The 18,260-nt window shown below is 40.6% G+C and overlaps 1 protein-coding gene and 1 long non-coding RNA gene across 3 annotated transcripts in view; one reads left to right on the forward strand and one right to left on the reverse strand.

The window, feature by feature from the left end:
* tenm2a (teneurin transmembrane protein 2a) overlaps window positions 1–18,260 on the forward strand; it is a 403,035-nt gene that overhangs the window by 122,484 nt on the left and 262,291 nt on the right. The window lies entirely within an intron of this gene.
* Window positions 10,000–10,832, reverse strand: LOC134319322 (uncharacterized). Its single transcript, XR_010013490.1, has 2 exons — window positions 10,675–10,832; window positions 10,000–10,250 (listed from the first exon to the last, which is right to left on the reverse strand). It is a non-coding gene; the product is annotated as an uncharacterized LOC134319322 (long non-coding RNA).

The raw sequence follows: 18,260 nt of genomic DNA on the forward strand, positions 1-18,260 counted from the left end.
TTATACTGTATATGTCATATTGCTTTTGTGCACACTGACCTATGCAAAATGCCACTGTCTCACCTGAAATTTAACCTAAAATATTCTTTTGTGGATGATATAGGGAGTAAATATACTGCACAGCCAACACATTAAAACTGCCAAAAATGTCCATGTGTACGCCAATTTCTGCATGTCATGGTCAAATGTATTAAAGTTTGATGGCAGATATTGTGACTTTAGTAAGGGCCGAATCATTACGGTCAGCGAGCTGGGTTGAAGTATCTCCAAAACAGCCTGGGGTGCTCACAGGCAGTCATGGTAATTACCCATTGACTGTGGTCTGTGAAGGGACAAGCCACAAACTGCTGACAGGTTGTTGGTGTGCCAAGACTCATTTATGTCAGGAGACATGAAGGCTCTGGTGTCTGGTATAAACCAACAAAGGGGCTACTGTATAAATTACGGATCGTTTTAATACTGGTGAATGTGGTAGATGTGTCAGAACACACTGTACATTGAAATCTGTTGTGCATAAAGCTACGTAGATGAAGGCCAGTCAAAGTGCTCAGAATAAATTCTGTGCTTGGATTTTATAATTCTCACTGCATCATGCTGAAGTAAATATGGAGCAAGGTAAGAAGTAGTGCTGCTGTTGCCTCAGAGCTGACAAGGGCTAGATCCCAAACCTCCTACTGTATACGTCATGCTGTATGTTTGTTTGTATTGTATTTTTGTGGCTGGTAATTAAAGGGTCGAAATATAACCCACACCTATTAAATCAAGTTAACTGCTACCTTCTAGCTTTACATCAAATATTTTTACATGCAAGTAAACCTACCTTATCCTTCTGTAAATTATACCTTGTTCACATTTAATCAGGTTTCATTCATGTGTTCTTTTTTGTAGTCTGTTAAAACCAGCACTCTGCATCCATGTGGTTTAGTGTAAATTGTGTGGAATTGGACTTTTGTCCAATGCTATTGGACTATTGTCTTTGCTGTTGATTGGTACTGGTACTATTATTTGTGTAGAAGCTGTCGTTGCATTCTTGTCCACCTCATCCGATTCAATTTCACTTCATTTCTTTTAGTCATTTGAAGAAAATTTCCCCCCTGGTTTTCCTCTTTTCTTTGCTTTTTACACAAACCCAAATCTCATCTGTTTGGTGTGAAGCATAGATTTATAGGAAAGGCTTCCTTATTTCATCTTAAAGTTTCAGTTTGTTTTAAATTACATACAGAATGTGGATTGAGTTCAAACAGATCGAGTCTTATTAGTTCTTTCTAGGCAAAGTTCTCTGACACCTGATTGTTTCAAAGATATATCAAGCCTATATATATACACTGATCAGCCGTAACATTATGACCACCTCCTTGTTTCTACACTCACTGTCCATTTTATCAGCTCCACTTACCATATAAAAGCACTTTGTAGTCCATCAGTTTATCTACATACTTTTCAGCCTGCTTTCACCCTGTTCTTCAATGGTCAGGACCCCCACAGGACCACCACAGAGCAGGTATTATTTAGGTGGTGGATGATTCTCAGCACTGCAGTGACACTGACATGGTGGTGGTGTGTTAGTGTGTGTTGTGCTGGTATGAGTGGATCAGACACAGCAGCGCTGATGGAGTTTTTAAACACCTCGCTGGACTGAAAATAGTCCACCAACCAAAAACATCCAGTCAACAGTGCTCCGTGGGCAGCATCCTGTGACCACTGATGAAGGTCTAGAAGATGACCAACTCAAACAGCAGCAATAGATGAGCGATCGTCTCTGACTTTACATCTACAAGGTGGACCAACTAGGTAGGAGTGTCTAATAGAGTGGACAGTGAGTGGACCAGGTATTTAAAAACTCCAAGGGTCCTGACCATTGAAGAACATGGTGAAAACAGGCTTAAAAGGTATGTAGAGAAACAGATGGACTACAGTCAGTAATTGTAGAACTACAAAGTGCTTCTATATGGTAAGTGGAGCTGATAAAATGGACAGTGAGTGTAGAAACAAGGAGGTGGTTTTATTGTTATGGCTGATCAGTGTATATGTACAATGATTCTTTTAGTTTTAATGATAAGTTCATTAAAAAAAATGATTAATACATAAACGAACATCTGAAACCACACAAAGATACTAAACTGGTTCTGCTGTATGATGATGTATGTATGATCATTGTTTTTTATACAGTACTATGTTTTTTTAATGACTTGGTTAACTGACTAATGACGGTCAGTGATTGGTTAAAAGAAATTGGCATGATTTGCATCCCTGATACTCTAGTCTCTGTCCCTCTCTTTGTATGACAGATTGTGTTTTAAGGAAATGCTGCATGTTATTAACTTCATTAATCACACTTCTTTTAACAGCTTCATAGTCAATTAACCCTATTATTTATTTATTTATTTTTTGCAAAAGCTGTGTTTTTGGTTCATTTATCATTAACATTGTACAATTATTAGTCCAATTACTTCCTCGGCAGGGCATATTGTGGTTCTGCCTTTCATCAGACATGCAAAACAACCCAGTGCTTCTTCTTCTCTATTATAAATTGAACCACACTGACAGCTTAATTTGTGTATTGCATTTTGATTGCAGGGAAGTGATCGATACAGATGCAGTGTTTTTGTTTCCCGACTCCTTAATGCATTTCAGACTTGTAGCAGTTACCAAAACATGAGCAATTATACAATGAACGTAGCAGCCGGGGAAATTCAGACAGGTAGACCGTGGTAACTGAAACCAGGCCCTTGTGTTCAGGTTTCCTATTTCATTATAACCTCTAAAGGATCTTAGTACCAACACTGCTAATTAATTACACTGTCAGAGCTATCTCGGTGTCAGTGTACGCAAGCAGTGTAAAGCTTGAACCAATTTATAATGTTTTAGCACTGTTATGTTATGTGTGAAGGCTTGATTTGTTATTGTAATGCACTAAGAGGATTTTGGTTGTTGGCATTGGGAATATTTTAGTCATTTTCTCCTGTGCATCTAATGACTTGGCCTTGTTTGCCACAGCTAGAGGCTCTTGCTTTGTTAATTAATGGGGCAATGGAAGGATAATGATCACAGGTGTTCAATCCAGCTAATCTAAGAAAGCTTCAGGAGCTCTGACTGCACTCAACAAGCCCTCCCTTATACACCTTTCTTATGGATTCACTATGAAATCGCTTTCTGCTGGCTGTGCAACTGAGTGGCAAGCTTAAAAGGAAAAACAATCAATTAAAAATATTGACTAGCAGTATTGACAGTTTATTTACACAGTGTTTTATACATTGTATTGTATTTTAAAACAAGAAAGGTCTGCCAGTGGTCATCATTTGAAGAGGTCACAAGATTAACAAAGGAAATTGGTCCATGAAAACGGTACAGTAAATCTTATTAATGAGCTACGACGCCACATCATGCGATTTCAGGATTAGTAAAAGTGGAATTGGGTTGCGGGATTGCCCAGGATCACTATTTTACTCCTCTCTAGTCACCATATAGTATTTTTTACCATGTTTTCAATGCCCTAGTTTAAATTTAAAGTTCTCAGTCTTGTAAAACAAATAAAAACATGTCTATGCTGTTAAATAATCAGGTATCATTGAGTTTAACAGCCCAGTTAATGTAAATAAACCTTAACTATTTTTGCCATGTGTAATGCTATCGAAGCAATCTGTTAATTACACGTTTCATTTTTTAAAGTGTTTATTGTGTTCTGGTAAAATGTTTTTTTACATTGATATTTTATATTAAATAGATTGTTTGTAGCCTTTGTCATTTCCAAGCATCATTCAAAAATAAAGAGTGCATTAGAACCCTTAAAATGAATACAGCAGGAGAAAAGAAAGAGCACACTGCACTTAAAACTACTGCTGAAAACAGTATTATGTAGAAATAATGAGGGTTATGTTGTACTGTTTTTTTATTATTAAAACAGCATATAAACAAAATGATCGTGGATGTTTATGTGTACATATAAACAAGATTCAGGTGAATTTTTGATTAATCTGACTGATGTAAATCTGGCATGTAAACACCCACTACTGCTGTTCAGCTCCATATACACTTCAGAGCAATAGAGTGAGATTTGGATGCTTCCAGAATGCCAAACATTGTACGTGGTGCTCTGTTAAATTGTGATGCTACTATTAAATTAACCATGTCTACAAAAACTTTAGCTTTGTTTTGTGTTTGAAACTTTGCTCTGTACTGCTTAGTCTGGCAGCTCATGCAGGGGAAGATCAGCAGACAGTGCAAAAGGCCGGAGATACACTCTCTGCCTGTAGAATTATAAAGATGCCGCTTTGGAACTCCATTACTATTCAAACCTCATCTGCCGACTTGATGGATCACCTGCAGCCTGTGGGGGCATGGTGGGATGCCCATCTCTGTGCGAGTCTTCTTCACTCTCTGTGGCCGCCCACCATGGCAGGCAGATGTGATACAATATGTGGTTGTAATTTAGAGATTTATTGATTGATAGGTTACCAGATGCTTTGTTTGTAGAGGGTTGATTTTATCTGCCATGTATCTTATTACACTCATTATATATGCTGCTTATCAGCCACAATGTGGGCTAGGTGTATACACAAGTAACGGTGCAGTGCAGAATAGAACTTCATGCACCAACAATATGCTTTTACAATGCTTCTAACAGTTTTACTGTTATTAAATCTATTATATTAAAGACGGAGCTAGAGTGGCACAGAGGCCTGCTTTGCTAACCCACCACCGCTGAGATCCGGGTTTAAATTTTAATGTTGCTGTCGCCATCTGACCGTTTACACAGACACTTTTGGCTATCTCTGAAAGAGGTGAGTGGCTGAAGCCCTGCAATGGCTTGTCACCCTGATCAGGGTGTTCCAGCATTGTGCCCAATGTTACCCGGTGAAACCTGACCTGCTGAGACCCGACCTGGAAAACAGTGTTGATGAAAATAGGGGAAAAAAGATTTCTTATACAGTATAATTTTGTAACCATTCTGTTAGCAAGCATCTTTTCAGCATGAGTAGACAAATTATTAAAACAATTAAATTTTTACTGGAACTGTACACCGACCAGGCATAACATTATGACCACTGACAGGCGAAGTGAATAACACTGATTATCTCTTCATCACGGCACCTGTTAGTGGGTGGGATATATTAGGCAGCATGTGAACATTTTATCCTCAAAGTTGATGTGCGTGAGGATTTTAGTGAGTTTGACGAGGGCCAAATTGTGATGCCAACTGGGTCAGAGCATCTCCAAATCTGCAGCTCTTGTGGGGTGTTTACGGTCTGCAATGGTCAGTATCTATCAAAAGTGGTCTAAGGAAGGATTAGTGGTAAACCGGCGACAGAGTCATGGGCAGCCAATGCTCATTGATGCACATGGGGAGCGAAGGCTGGCCCGTGTGGTCTGATCCAACAGACGAGCTACTGTAGCTCAAATTGCTGATGAAGTTAATGCTGGTTCTGATAGAAAGGTTTCAGGATACACAGAGCATCACAGTTTGTTGTGTATGGGGCAGCAAAAGGGGGATCAACACAATATTAGGAAGGTGGTCATAATGTTATGCCTAATCGGTGTACATATGTATATTCTTGAGAATTTAATCTAGAGAAGCGTGTACAAGAAGGCTAAGTCACATGATCAGTGGAGCATGTTCAATATTAAATTACCACATGGGTTGTCATTGGGGACGCAAACTTTTTGAGGCTGAATTTGGAACACTCCTAGAACTAGTGGAACCAAAAGAAATGTGGCTACTACTCCGGGCAAACCCGCCGATATTCACTTGATTCTGTTCTCAAATTTTCTGATTAAATTTTGGCAAGTACATCAAAACACCTACGGCAGCTCTGTAGATTTTCCCCCTAACACCTCCTCCTTCCTGCTTCATTCACCACTGGATTTTTGTCTCTGACCATTCGGCACAGGTCACAGCACCTTCTGCTGCAGCTGGAAAAATGCCAACTCAAGTCAATGCAGAGCCTTACGATTCCTCCAAGTACAATGTCAAGTCAGAGCTTACACCAGCTTTCCGTGGCACTTTTCCAAAAAGCTGTCAGCTTTTTATTCGGACACTTTTTAGTTCCCTCTGTCCATTTAACACTTTCTCTCTTTCCTAACCAGGACCTGAGGCCTCCTGCTGGTCTCCTCCTGTCATTGCATGAAAGCAGTGAATGCTTCTGTGTCTCCTGGCAACACTCTAATCCAGATTGATCCATGTAGCATGCTGTCTCATGGATCAATCCCCCCCTGAGCCTCTGGAACAGAGATTTGTCTGTCCATGCCCGCACTGCTTCACACAGCTTCAGACATGGACCTGCATGTACATATGCATGAGTGTGTGTATGCTTTAGAAAGTGTGTATGCATCCAAACATGAACACGTATGTTTAGAATGTGGGACTTCTTTGGGCAGGATTCTGTGCTCTGAATAGTTAACCCATTTTTCAAAAGGCTGTGCCCATGTGGGCCTAAGCCTTGGCCAATCTAAATGTACCACCCCAAGTCAATAAGCTAATCACTATCCAGTTGTGATGTTTGAGCTGTATAAGTAGTGTAGATAGACCTGATTTGTTTTTAATGAGACTCAGCATATACACTGATCAGCCATAACATTAAAACCACCTCATTTTTTTAAAATTCACTGTCCATTTTATCAGCTCCAATTACCATATGAAGCACTTTGTAGTTCTACTGTACAATTACTGACTGTAGGCCATCTGTTTCTCTGCATGTGTTGTTAGCCCCCTTTCATGCTGTTCTTCAATGGTCAGGACCCTCCCAGGACCACTACAGAGCAGGTATTATTTAGGTGGTGGATCATTCTCAGCACTGCAGTGACATGGTGGTGGTGGTGTGTTAGTGTGTTAGTGTGTGTTGTGCTGGTATGAGTGGATCAGACACAGCAGTGTTGTTGGAGTTTTTAAATATCGTGTCCACTCACTGTCCACTTTATAAGACACTCCTACCTAGTTGGTCCACCTTGTAGATGTAAAGTCAGAGACGATCGCTCATCTATTGCTCCTGTTTGAGTTGGTCATCTTCTAGACCTTTATCAGTGGTCACAGGACGCTGCCCACAGGGTGCTGTTGGCTGGATATTTTTGGTTGTTGGACTATTCTCAGTCCAGCAGTGACAGTGAGATGTTTAAAAACTCCATCAGCATTGCTGTGTCATATCCACTCATACCAGCACAACACACACTAACACACCACCACCATGTCATTGTCACTGCAGTGCTGAGAAGGATCCACCACCTAAATAATACCTGCTCTGTAGTGGTCCTGTGGGGGTCCTGACCATTAAAGAACAGCATGAAACAGGGTTAACAAAGCATGTAGAGAAACAGATAGACAACATTCAGTAATTGTAGAACTACAAAGTGCTTCTACATGGTAAGTGGAGCTGATAAAATGGACAGTGAGTGTAGAAACTAGGTGGTTTTAATGTTATGGCTGATCGGTGTATGGTTGGATTGTATGGTGAATGGAGAACCTGTGCTTTCATTTTTGTGTTCAAATGGAATTATGTATTCATATGTTGCTGAAGAAAGGCAATATAAAGTATGATAGCTGCCCTCAAACTGAACTCCACAAGAAGCTAACATCACCCATCTTGGAACAAAACCTGGACTTTTAAGGTCAGTTCTGACAAATCGAACAAATGTGTATTACTCCTCTCTTTAGTCGATACTTCATTTTTTAAAGCTTTCCTTTTTCTTCATCTGATACACTCTTATTTCTCGAGTTTTGTTGATTTGATAGAAGTGAGAGTGCAGCAAATCTATTTTAATTCTCACCCAAACTGGATCGAATATATTACCTCTGGTGCTGGGGGGACTGGAGATTGAAACAAAAGTAGAATCCGATGCCCATTCATTTGCACGTTTAAGCTTGTCGGATGAATCACCATCAATGTATAGATAACAAATGGAACGGAGCAAAATTGACAAAGACAACATTGTTTAGCTGAAAAAAACACTCCTCTTTTGCCAATATGGCCATTTAAATGACATTTGTCTTCATCGGTACGCCTTCTAATCAGGGTATCTTTTCTTGTAGGAAAGTTAAGCATGACATACAGTGTATCACAAAAGTGAGTACACCCCTCACATTTCTGCAGATATTTAAGTATATCTTTTCATGGGACAACACTGACAAAATGACACTTTGACACAATGAAAAGTAGTCTGTGTGCAGCTTATATAACAGTGTAAATTTATTCTTCCCTCAAAATAACTCAAAATACAGCCATTAATGTCTAAACCATCGGCAACAAAAGTGAGTACACCCCTAAGAGACTACACCCCTAAATGTCCAAATTGAGCACTGCTTGTCATTTTCCCTCCAAAATGTCATGTGATTTGTTAGTGTTACTAGGTCTCAGGTGTGCATAGGGAGCAGGTGTGTTCAATTTAGTAGTACAGCTCTCACACTCTCTCATACTGGTCACTGAAAGTTCCAACATGGCACCTCATGGCAAAGAACTCTCTGAGGATCTTAAAAGACGAATTGTTGCGCTACATGAAGATGGCCAAGGCTACAAGAAGATTGCCAACACCCTGAAACTGAGCTGCAGCACAGTGGCCAAGATCATCCAGCGTTTTAAAAGAGCAGGGTCCACTCAGAACAGACCTCGTGTTGGTCGTCCAAAGAAGCTGAGTGCACGTGCTCAGCGTCACATCCAGCTGCTGTCTTTGAAAGACAGGCGCAGGAGTGCTGTCAGCATTGCTGCAGAGATTGAAAAGGTGGGGGGTCAGCCTGTCAGTGCTCAGACCATACGCCGCACACTACATCAAATTGGTCTGCATGGCTGTCACCCCAGAAGGAAGCCTCTTCTGAAGTCTCTACACAAGAAAGCTCGCAAACAGTTTGCTGAAGACATGTCAACAAAGGACATGGATTACTGGAACCATGTCCTATGGTCTGATGAGACCAAGATTAATTTGTTTGGTTCAGATGGTCTCAAGCATGTGTGGCGGCAATCAGGTGAGGAGTACAAAGATAAGTGTGTCATGCCTACAGTCAAGCATGGTGGTGGGAATGCCATGGTCTGGGGCTGCATGAGTGCAGCAGGTGTTGGGGAGTTACATTTCATTGAGGGACACATGAACTCCAATATGTACTGTGAAATACTGAGAAGAGCATGATCCCCTCCCTCCGGAAACTGGGTCGCAGGGCAGTGTTCCAGCATGATAATGACCCCAAACACACCTCTAAGACGACCACTGCTTTATTGAAGAGGCTGAGGGTAAAGGTGATGGACTGGCCAAGCATGTTTCCAGACCTAAACCCAATAGAACATCTTTGGGGCATCCTCAAGCGGAAGGTGGAGGAACGCAAAGTCTCGAATATCCGCCGGCTCCGTGATGTCGTCATGGAGGAGTGGAAAAGCATTCCAGTGGCAACCTGTGAAGCTCTGGTAAACTCCATGCCCAGGAGAGTTAAGGCAGTTCTGGGAAATAATGGTGGCCACACAAAATATTGACACTTCAGGAACTTTCACTAAGGGGTGTACTCACTTTTGTTGCCGGTGGTTTAGACATTAATGGCTGTATATTGAGTTATTTTGAGAGAAGAATAAATTTACACTGTTATATAAGCTGCACACAGACTACTTTTCATTGTGTCAAAGTGTCATTTTGTCAGTGTTGTCCCATGAAAAGATATACTTAAATATCTGCAAAAATGTGAGAGGTGTACTCACTTTTGTGATACACTGTAAGTACATTAATTCATCTACATTAGTGCTACAGCCTTCTGAACAGCCAAAACAAGTGACGAATTATTAAGCAGAATATTCCGTCAAAGCATTATGAGTCAGATTTTGTCAATAAACAAATTTCACAATGATGAATGATAGGGCTGCAACTAACGATTATTTTAGTAGCCGAATAATCTGACGATTATTTTTTCGATTAGTCGACTAGTCAACGAATATTTATGTCATACCCTGCATCTCTTCCTTAACATAACAAAACTCTGTTATGTCATTTAAGTTCCAATATCAAATTAAAATAATGACCCATGAAACATGAATATGAAACTTAAGCTTGATAGTTTAATTAAATATATTTGAAACATTAATACACAATCACAATAAAAAAATTCTATTTAATAAGAAAGCTTTGGACAGCATTAGAAGCTGTTATGTTTCATAAGTTATCACTCTGGAAGTCAAAAAACATATATAACATGTCGTTGAGAAACATGTGAATGCTGTCTGTGAAGATCTCAGCCATTTGAGGGGTGCATGAACTTCTTCTCTTCTCATCCACTCCATTGCTTAGTGCTATTAATAGAAAGAGCAAACGAGAAAGCTGTATTAATTATCACAAACTGAAGGCTATGTATCATAGTTTATTACAAATAGTGTACTGGCTATGCCAACTAAACCATAACAGGTTAAATATCTTAACTGAATTATCTGCTGAGCTAACTAGCTATCATTAAGTGGAGGAGGCTTATTATTTAGAATGAATGCTCTCATTAACGAGAGCAAAAAATATGGAAGACGAGACAGGGTAACGGTAGGATATAATGTTAAGTTATATAAAGTTACTCATATAAATGACTGATTAACTACTGCACTTAATGCGTTAGCTAGCTAACAAACCTGAAAAATAGCGAACTCTTAGATAGTTTTCCGACAGGTACTCTAGCATTAACAAACATTAACTATGTTGGTTAAAGCACAAAGCGGTGTAAAAACTTACCGGAATAACGCTGCAAGGCGCTTCACCGTGTTGCTGGTGTGAAACCATAACTCTGCTTTGTAGTGTCTGCGTCCAGCTCGTTTCTTTGGGTTATTTTGGCTGAAATACTTGGCTGAAAGCTTCAGTCTCTTTATCTTTACCTCTCTGTCTTCATAAACTCCCCGCTGTGCCATGGAAGAGATGCTGCGCCCCCTGCAGTCCCTTTAGTGCATTGCAACAATAACAACGCGTCGACAATGAAATTCCACGTCGACAAATTTTTATAGTCGACGTTATCGATTACGCCTAATGAATGATTGTATTTATTATAAAATTAAGGGTGCTCGGGTAGCACGGAGGTAAATTACACTAGCCTCTACAGCTGGGATGCGGACCCCACATAGTAATCCGTGCTCAACCCAGTTGGTGGTTTCACTGCTCCACTCTCTCTTTTCACCTTTTATAGCTGCTGTCGGGTTTTACTGAGTTCCCTCTCAGAGTTTGGGTTGTCACATGCTGGTGAATTGAACATCTGGCACATTTGGTGACAACCGGTTCACAGTCTGTCTCTAACCTGTCCCTGTCCTCTGTCTGCGACTTCACCTTGAAACACTTGGTGCAGGGCAGAAATACACCCTGGACAAGGCAACACCTATTCATTTCACCTAGGGGCAATTTAGAGCAGTCATTTCACCTTCTGTATGTTTGGGGTGGAAGGAAAGCAAAGTACTTGGACACAGGTAGAACAAGTGAAACTCCTTATAGAAAGCGAGAGGTACATTTTAAACCCAGTTCGGGCGGCGCGGTGGATAAGTGAGTAGCGCTGTCGCCTCACAGTTCTGAGTTTGATCCCCAGGTGGGGCGGTCTGGGTCCTTTCTGTGTGGAGTTTGCATGTTCTCCCCGTGTCTGCGTGGGTTTCCTCCGGGTGCTCCGGTTTCCTCCGGCAGTCCAAAGACATTCAAGTGAGGTGAATTGGAGACATTAAATTGTCCATGACTGTTCGATATAACCTTATGAACTGATGTACCTTGTGTGTAATGAGTAACTACAGTTTCTGTCATGAATGTAACCAAAAGTGTTAAACATGACGTTAAAATCCTAATAACCAAACAAACAAACCCTGGACAGGGTACTCATCCATTGAAGGGCAAGACATATATTTTACTTAGGGGCATTTAGAGCAGTCATTCCACCTTCTGTATGTTTTGGGGTGGAAGAAAAGAAAAGTACCTGGACACAGGTAGAACAAGTGAAATTCCTTATGGAAAGTGAGAGGTAAAGTTTAAACCCAGTTCCCAGGGTCCAATGTTGCCGAATCTCATGTGTTTTAGTCTAATCAGCGTAGTTCTGTTCCTTAAGGCTTTACTCTCAACATGCTACCTTGTTTTTCTCCAGAAAAAGAAACCATAGCCTGCAGCATATAAAGTGCTCTGTGATGAAGGTTTTTTTTTGTCCGTTTTGCCTGGGAGGGAAGCCTTCGCATCCTTGTTCCCAGTGTGCTCACTCTCCATTACTGTCACAACTGTATTGCCGGCTAGGGACTGTCTTCTTGCCACTGATAGATGCCTCAGTCTCCATTAAGGTATTCACAATCAATCCCAATCCCTGATCAACTCCCCCACTGTGTCTTAAAAATCCAGACGGCATGATTTTGCTATGGGCTCTTCCTTGTCTTTTAGAAATCAAAAGGTCACAAAATTCAACCATATTCCAAACTAATGGAACGGACTGCTCACCTATGCAGGACTGAATCGAAAACGCTGACTCAGCAGAGCTCAGCGGGCAGCAGGAAAGGGCAGTTCATTAAAATAGTGCTCAGTGCTCATTATGGGATCTGTTTTAACCCTTTGATGCACAAGCTAAGCAAACCCCTTCTAATGCACAACATGAGTCAAAAATGACCCATATTCATCCATTCAAGAATATTTTCGTATGCACATTTGTCAGTTATTCATGTATTTGCTGTTCTAGCTAATAAAAGCTATCTATACTAGAATATATAAACAGCTAGCAAGCAAATAGTATTGGACATATTGAAGATTCAAGAGCCTAATCTTTGGTTGTCTTTCAAAAGATCAGTAAATATGTTTTTGACTACAAACACTTACAAATGTCAGTAGTTCCTGTCAAATTCCATAGTAAATACATAAGGGTCATTTTTGACCCATGCTGTGCATTAGAAAGGTAGTGATACAAAAAAGTAAAACTGAAATAAGGATTTGTGATGATCAAAAACAAGTTGATTGAAAAATTCATGGAAGCTTGAATGACGAAATTAATTTATTGCAAAGATATAGAAAATAAAAACTCAGTTGGGTCACTTTTGACCCAGGTTGTGCATCAAAGTGTTAACGTGATTTCTGTTACTGTTGTTCTGTTCACATTTGCTCATACTTTAAATACTTTGAAGTTTCTTAAAGCTGCTTAGCCTGGAAAAGATTATTAATTTATTCATTCATGTCATGAGTGTGGAGCCAGTTTTGGACACAATGCGCAAAAAGACAATCCATCAAATCACTCACTTATTTACATGCTGTGGTTAATTAGACTGACAAAGTCACCTACTGACACAGGGCTATCAGAAGGAACCCATGCAGATACAAGGAATATCAACAGAGATGGTAACCAGAGGCGAAGCTCATCTCCTTAGATTCTGGAGGTGTGTGCCACATACAGACATGGCGGAATATTGTTATTATCGTTTCCCTTGAATTTTATTAAAATAGTCCATCATTTGCTCCCAGGAGTGTTTAAATTAAAACACCTTTTATTATCAGTACACTGGAGCAAAACCAAAACGTTTTAAAAATACTAGAATTCTCTCCGATGTTACAAAGACATTCCAACATAGCTTGACAAACTTATTTGCCCCCTTTGATAGTTTTAAGAAATAATTGCAGTGCTGTGATCGTTTAAGCAGACTCTTCTGATTTAATTAGGTGTTTTAGGTGTTTTTTTAATCTTATATTCACTCATGCACTCAATTTAAATAACTCATCCTGCTATTTTGTGCCACTGTATCACACTGAATATAGCAAACAGAAGAAACAGCAGAGAGTGATCTGAGAAGATAAGAAAAACCATAGCCAGGCATGCTTAACGTAAAGGTTACAAGATCATCGTTGAAAGCACATGATACTGTAGCTTGTTTGTATGAATGTGACCACAAGAAAGAAGTGGCCTAATAATAATATTTACATTTACATTTTTGGCATTTAGCAGACGCTCCTATCCAGAGCGACTTACAGAAGTGCTTCGATAGTAAACATGACCTTACTCTAGTTTAAGTAGACAACAGTCCAAGAATATAAATCTGCTGAAACCCTGTTAGAACCAAAGGTTGTTTTTTTTGCAAGAAATGAATGAGAATAAGAGCGTTAGTAAGTAAGTGAGTAAGTAAGTACATGTCAGCTTAAGTGCTTAGTAAAGAGGTGATGAAGGTTTTTAATCGTCTTTTGAAGACAGCAAGAGACTCAGATGTTTGGAAAGACAGAGTAAGTTTGTTCCATCACTTGGGTGCAAGTACAGAGAAGAGCCTTGATGCTTGTCTTCCTCGAATCCTGGGTGGAGGATCAAGTCGAGCGAGACTAGTGGCTTGGAGGTTGCGTGATACAGAGCGGGGTTTTATTAGACCTCGAAGGTAACTTGGGGATGGTCCATTTTTAGGCTTTATAGGCGAGCATCTGTTTTAAACTGAACGTGTGCAGAGAACGCAGCACTTTTTCCAACTACTTCATGTCTCTCAGATTTAAAGGGCGCCTTCTCCCAACTGCTGTTTTGAAACCTCTCTACAGGTGTTTGATAGGATTTTGATCTGGACTCACTGCTGGCTACCTCATTTCATTGTTATAATCCTTTTGTCTTGTCTTGTTTGTATGGTATGGTTTGTATGTTGTTGTCCTGATGGAAGAACCATGACCTCTGACAGGTACCTAGTTTTCTGGCATGGGGCCTATATTGCGCTCCAAATTTATTTGGTAATGATCTGTACATTTTCAGTGCCATTGCAAAAAATGCCTTGATTTGGAACTCAAGACTGAAGACCACTGAAGTACACTAAACACATTGTCAGGTTAATGGAGTTGATTCATGCTGTAAAACAAGGTGCAATATTATGCTGGACACAGTTATTATTAGATGGTTAAATTGTAGTCATTAATACACTTTTACACTAGCTGAACTGCTTTTCACTGGATGTTTTTTCTAAGAATTTTTTGCCCCAAGTCACTTAGATCACATTACCCCGCTCCCTCTTTTTATCTAGATCTAGATGTCTATAGTACTAAAGTATTTTTTTCATCACTCCTATAAGAGCATTGACCAGACAGCAGGTGTCGCTGCCACAGTGGAAATGAGGCAAGAACCCATCCAGCCATTTCTCCCTCAGACATGGCCAACCCTGTCTGCAGAATACCAACTGAAACCCAGGTACCCCCAGCCTGGTTGGGTGCTAGCATCTTTGTTTGAGTTTATGTTTTGCACATCTGCGATGTGATTGTACAATAACATACACGAGGAGCTGTACAGGTGTTCCTAATAAAGTGGCCCTAATCCAATGGCCTGTATAAAAATCAAGGAGAAAGGACATTATGTCATGAGGACACACCCGTCACTTTTTTTTCCTCCTGCGCTCTTTGTTGATTTTGCAAAAACAGAGGCAAGCATATAATTTAGCATCAGGCTGTTTTTAGATCCAGCTGTTCCAGTTGTCTCACTCAATACACACACACTCATAGACACATTACACTCTCACCAAGCAAAAAGACCCACCATCTGCTATCTGTTCCGAGGTCTAGACGGCAGAGTGAGTCATAAAAATGAAGTCAATTACATGTGTGTTAGGACTCGGGATAACTCGCTAACCCCAGAGGGACCAAACTGTTTCAATTTGAGAACGTTTGAGATTTTGGCTGAATGTCCTCATGTTGCAGCTGGTAGAATGGGTGCTTTACAGCAACATGGGTGCTGAGGACCTGCAGACCTGTAGACCCAAAATGTTTTACATCTCATTGCTCTGTCTGCTTGCTTTTCCTCTTGTGAGTGAGTGAATATGTAAGTGTGTGTTGTTCTATGATTGACTGATACACTGGACTATCTTGCTTGCACTGTTATTCAGTGGCAACCCTGACCAGCATGAAGTGGTTGGTAAAAATGGTTGGTTGGTATATGTATATATACTGATCAGCCATAACATTAAAACCACCTCCTTGTTTTTACACTCAGCTCCACTTACCATATAGAAGCACTTTGTAGTTCTACAATTACTGACTGTTGTCCATCTGTTTATCTACATACTTTTTTATCCCTATTCTTCAATGGTCAGGACTCTCCCAGGACCACCACAGAGTAGTTATTATTTGGGTGGTGGATCATTCTCAGCACTGCAGTGACACTGACATGGTGGTGGTGTGTTAGTGTGTGTTGTGCTGGTATGAGTGGATCAGACACAGCAGTGCTGCTGAAGTTAAATACCGTGTCCACTCACTGTCCACTCTATTAGACACTCCTACCTAGTTGGTCCACCTTGTAGATGTAAAGTCAGAGACGATCGCTCATCTATTGCTGCTATTTGAGTTGGTCATCTTCTAGACCTTCATCAGTGGTCACATGACGCTGCACACAAGGCGCTGTTGGCTGAATATTTTTGGTTGGTGGACTATTCTCAGTCCAGCAGTGACAGTGAGGTGTTTAAAAACTCCAGCAGCGCTGCTGTGTCTGATCCACTCATACCAGCACAACACACACTAACACACCACCACCATGTCAGTGTCACTGCAGTGCTGAGAATGACCCACCACCTAAATAATACCTACTGTGTAGTGATCCTGGGAGAGTCCTGACCATTGAAGAACAGCATGAAAGGGGGCTAACAAAGCATGCATAAAAATAGATTGACTACGTCTGTGCAGACGTCTGACTGCTGATAGATGTGATTTGATCTTCGATCTTCAGATCTCAGCAGTGTTGGACCATCGTACTTTACCACTGTGCCACCCGAGCACTCTGGCATTAATTTAATAATTAATGTGTCTTCATGCATATGCATATTCTACTTCAAGACGTGCTAAACAAAGTCCCCGCTAAAAGACAAATCAGGTCAGCTGAACCCATATCTGTAAAATTCTAGCCAGATATCGTTTTACAGACCTTTCCAAAACAAAGCAAAGTCTGTGTATCTTTAATCTGGCTGCATTGTGTACTCTGGGATCAAGATTTAAATCTTTAATCTATACCTTAGTGTCAACATCCAGCATATCTCTGCTTGTAGTAAGAGAGCAGATTGTAAACACTGACAGGCAAAATATGCTCCAGTGGTTTGGATGAGAGAAAAAAAATATCATTGAACCCACTATGACCTGGAGAACTGAAGGAAAAAAAAAAGAATGATAAGCATGTGAGCAGAATGCTGATGGCTTTGTGTTCCTACATGGTTGGGAAGATTATGTCTATGTGTCTAGTTGCTCGGACCCCTTATGTGGTCACTTTGACCTAAGTGCAATGCGATGTCTTTTTGACCAGTTCACTCGATCAGAGTGAGTCCCAGACCTGCCCTTAATCTCAGCTCTGTATGGATGAGGTTGTGCTGTGTTTCTGTCCACTGTAGAGTGCACCATGCAGAGCAATGAAGCTTGAATTTGTGAGTTTTAATATACAGTACACACTCACTTTTACCGTATCCCTCCTCAGCTGTATTATTAAGTGTACTCATTTTTGTAGTCACTTTTTATTGGTTTGTTTATATGGTTGTACCTTTTTTTCTTTTATTTGCTGACACCACTTAAATTAAGTAAGCCAGCAGCAAGCCACCATTACTATGATTATTTATTTTGTATATATGTATGTATGCATGCAATTATTTATTTATACATGTATGCATTTATGTATGTTGTATGTACACCGATCAGCCATAACATTAAAACCACCTCCTTGTTTTTGCACACACTGTCCATTTTATCAGCTCCACTTACCATATAGAAGCACTTTGTAGTTCTACAATTGTAGTCCATCTGTTTTTCTGCATGCTTTGTTAACCTGCTTTTATGCTGTTCTTTAATGGTCAGGACCACCACAGAGTAGGTATTATTTGGGTGGTGGATGATTCTCAGCACTGCAGTGACACTGACATGGTGGTGGTGTGTTAGTGTGTGTTGTGCTGGTATGAGTGGATCAGACACAGCAGCGCTGCTGCCTAGTTGGTCCACCTTGTAGATGTAAAGTCAGAGACGATCGCTCATCTATTCCTGCTGTTTGAGTTGGTCATCTTCTCGACTTTCATCAGTAGTCACAGGACGCTGCCCACGGGGCACTGTTGGCTGGATATTTTTAGTTGGTGGACTATTCTCAGTCCAGCAGTGACAGTGAGGTGTTTAAAAACTCCATCAGCATTGCTGTGTCATATCCACTCATACCAGCACAACACACACTAACACACCACCACCATGTCAGTGTCACTGCAGTGCTGAGAATGATCCACCACCCAAATAAAACCTACTCTGTAGTGGTCCTGGGAGAGTCCTGACCATTGAAGAACAGCATGAAAGGGGGCTAACAAAGCATGCAGAGAAACAGTCAGTAATTGTAGAACTACTGAGTGCTTCTATATGGT

Source organism: Trichomycterus rosablanca, chromosome 8 (assembly GCF_030014385.1).
Source record: "Trichomycterus rosablanca isolate fTriRos1 chromosome 8, fTriRos1.hap1, whole genome shotgun sequence".
Classification (NCBI taxonomy): domain Eukaryota; kingdom Metazoa; phylum Chordata; class Actinopteri; order Siluriformes; family Trichomycteridae; genus Trichomycterus; species Trichomycterus rosablanca.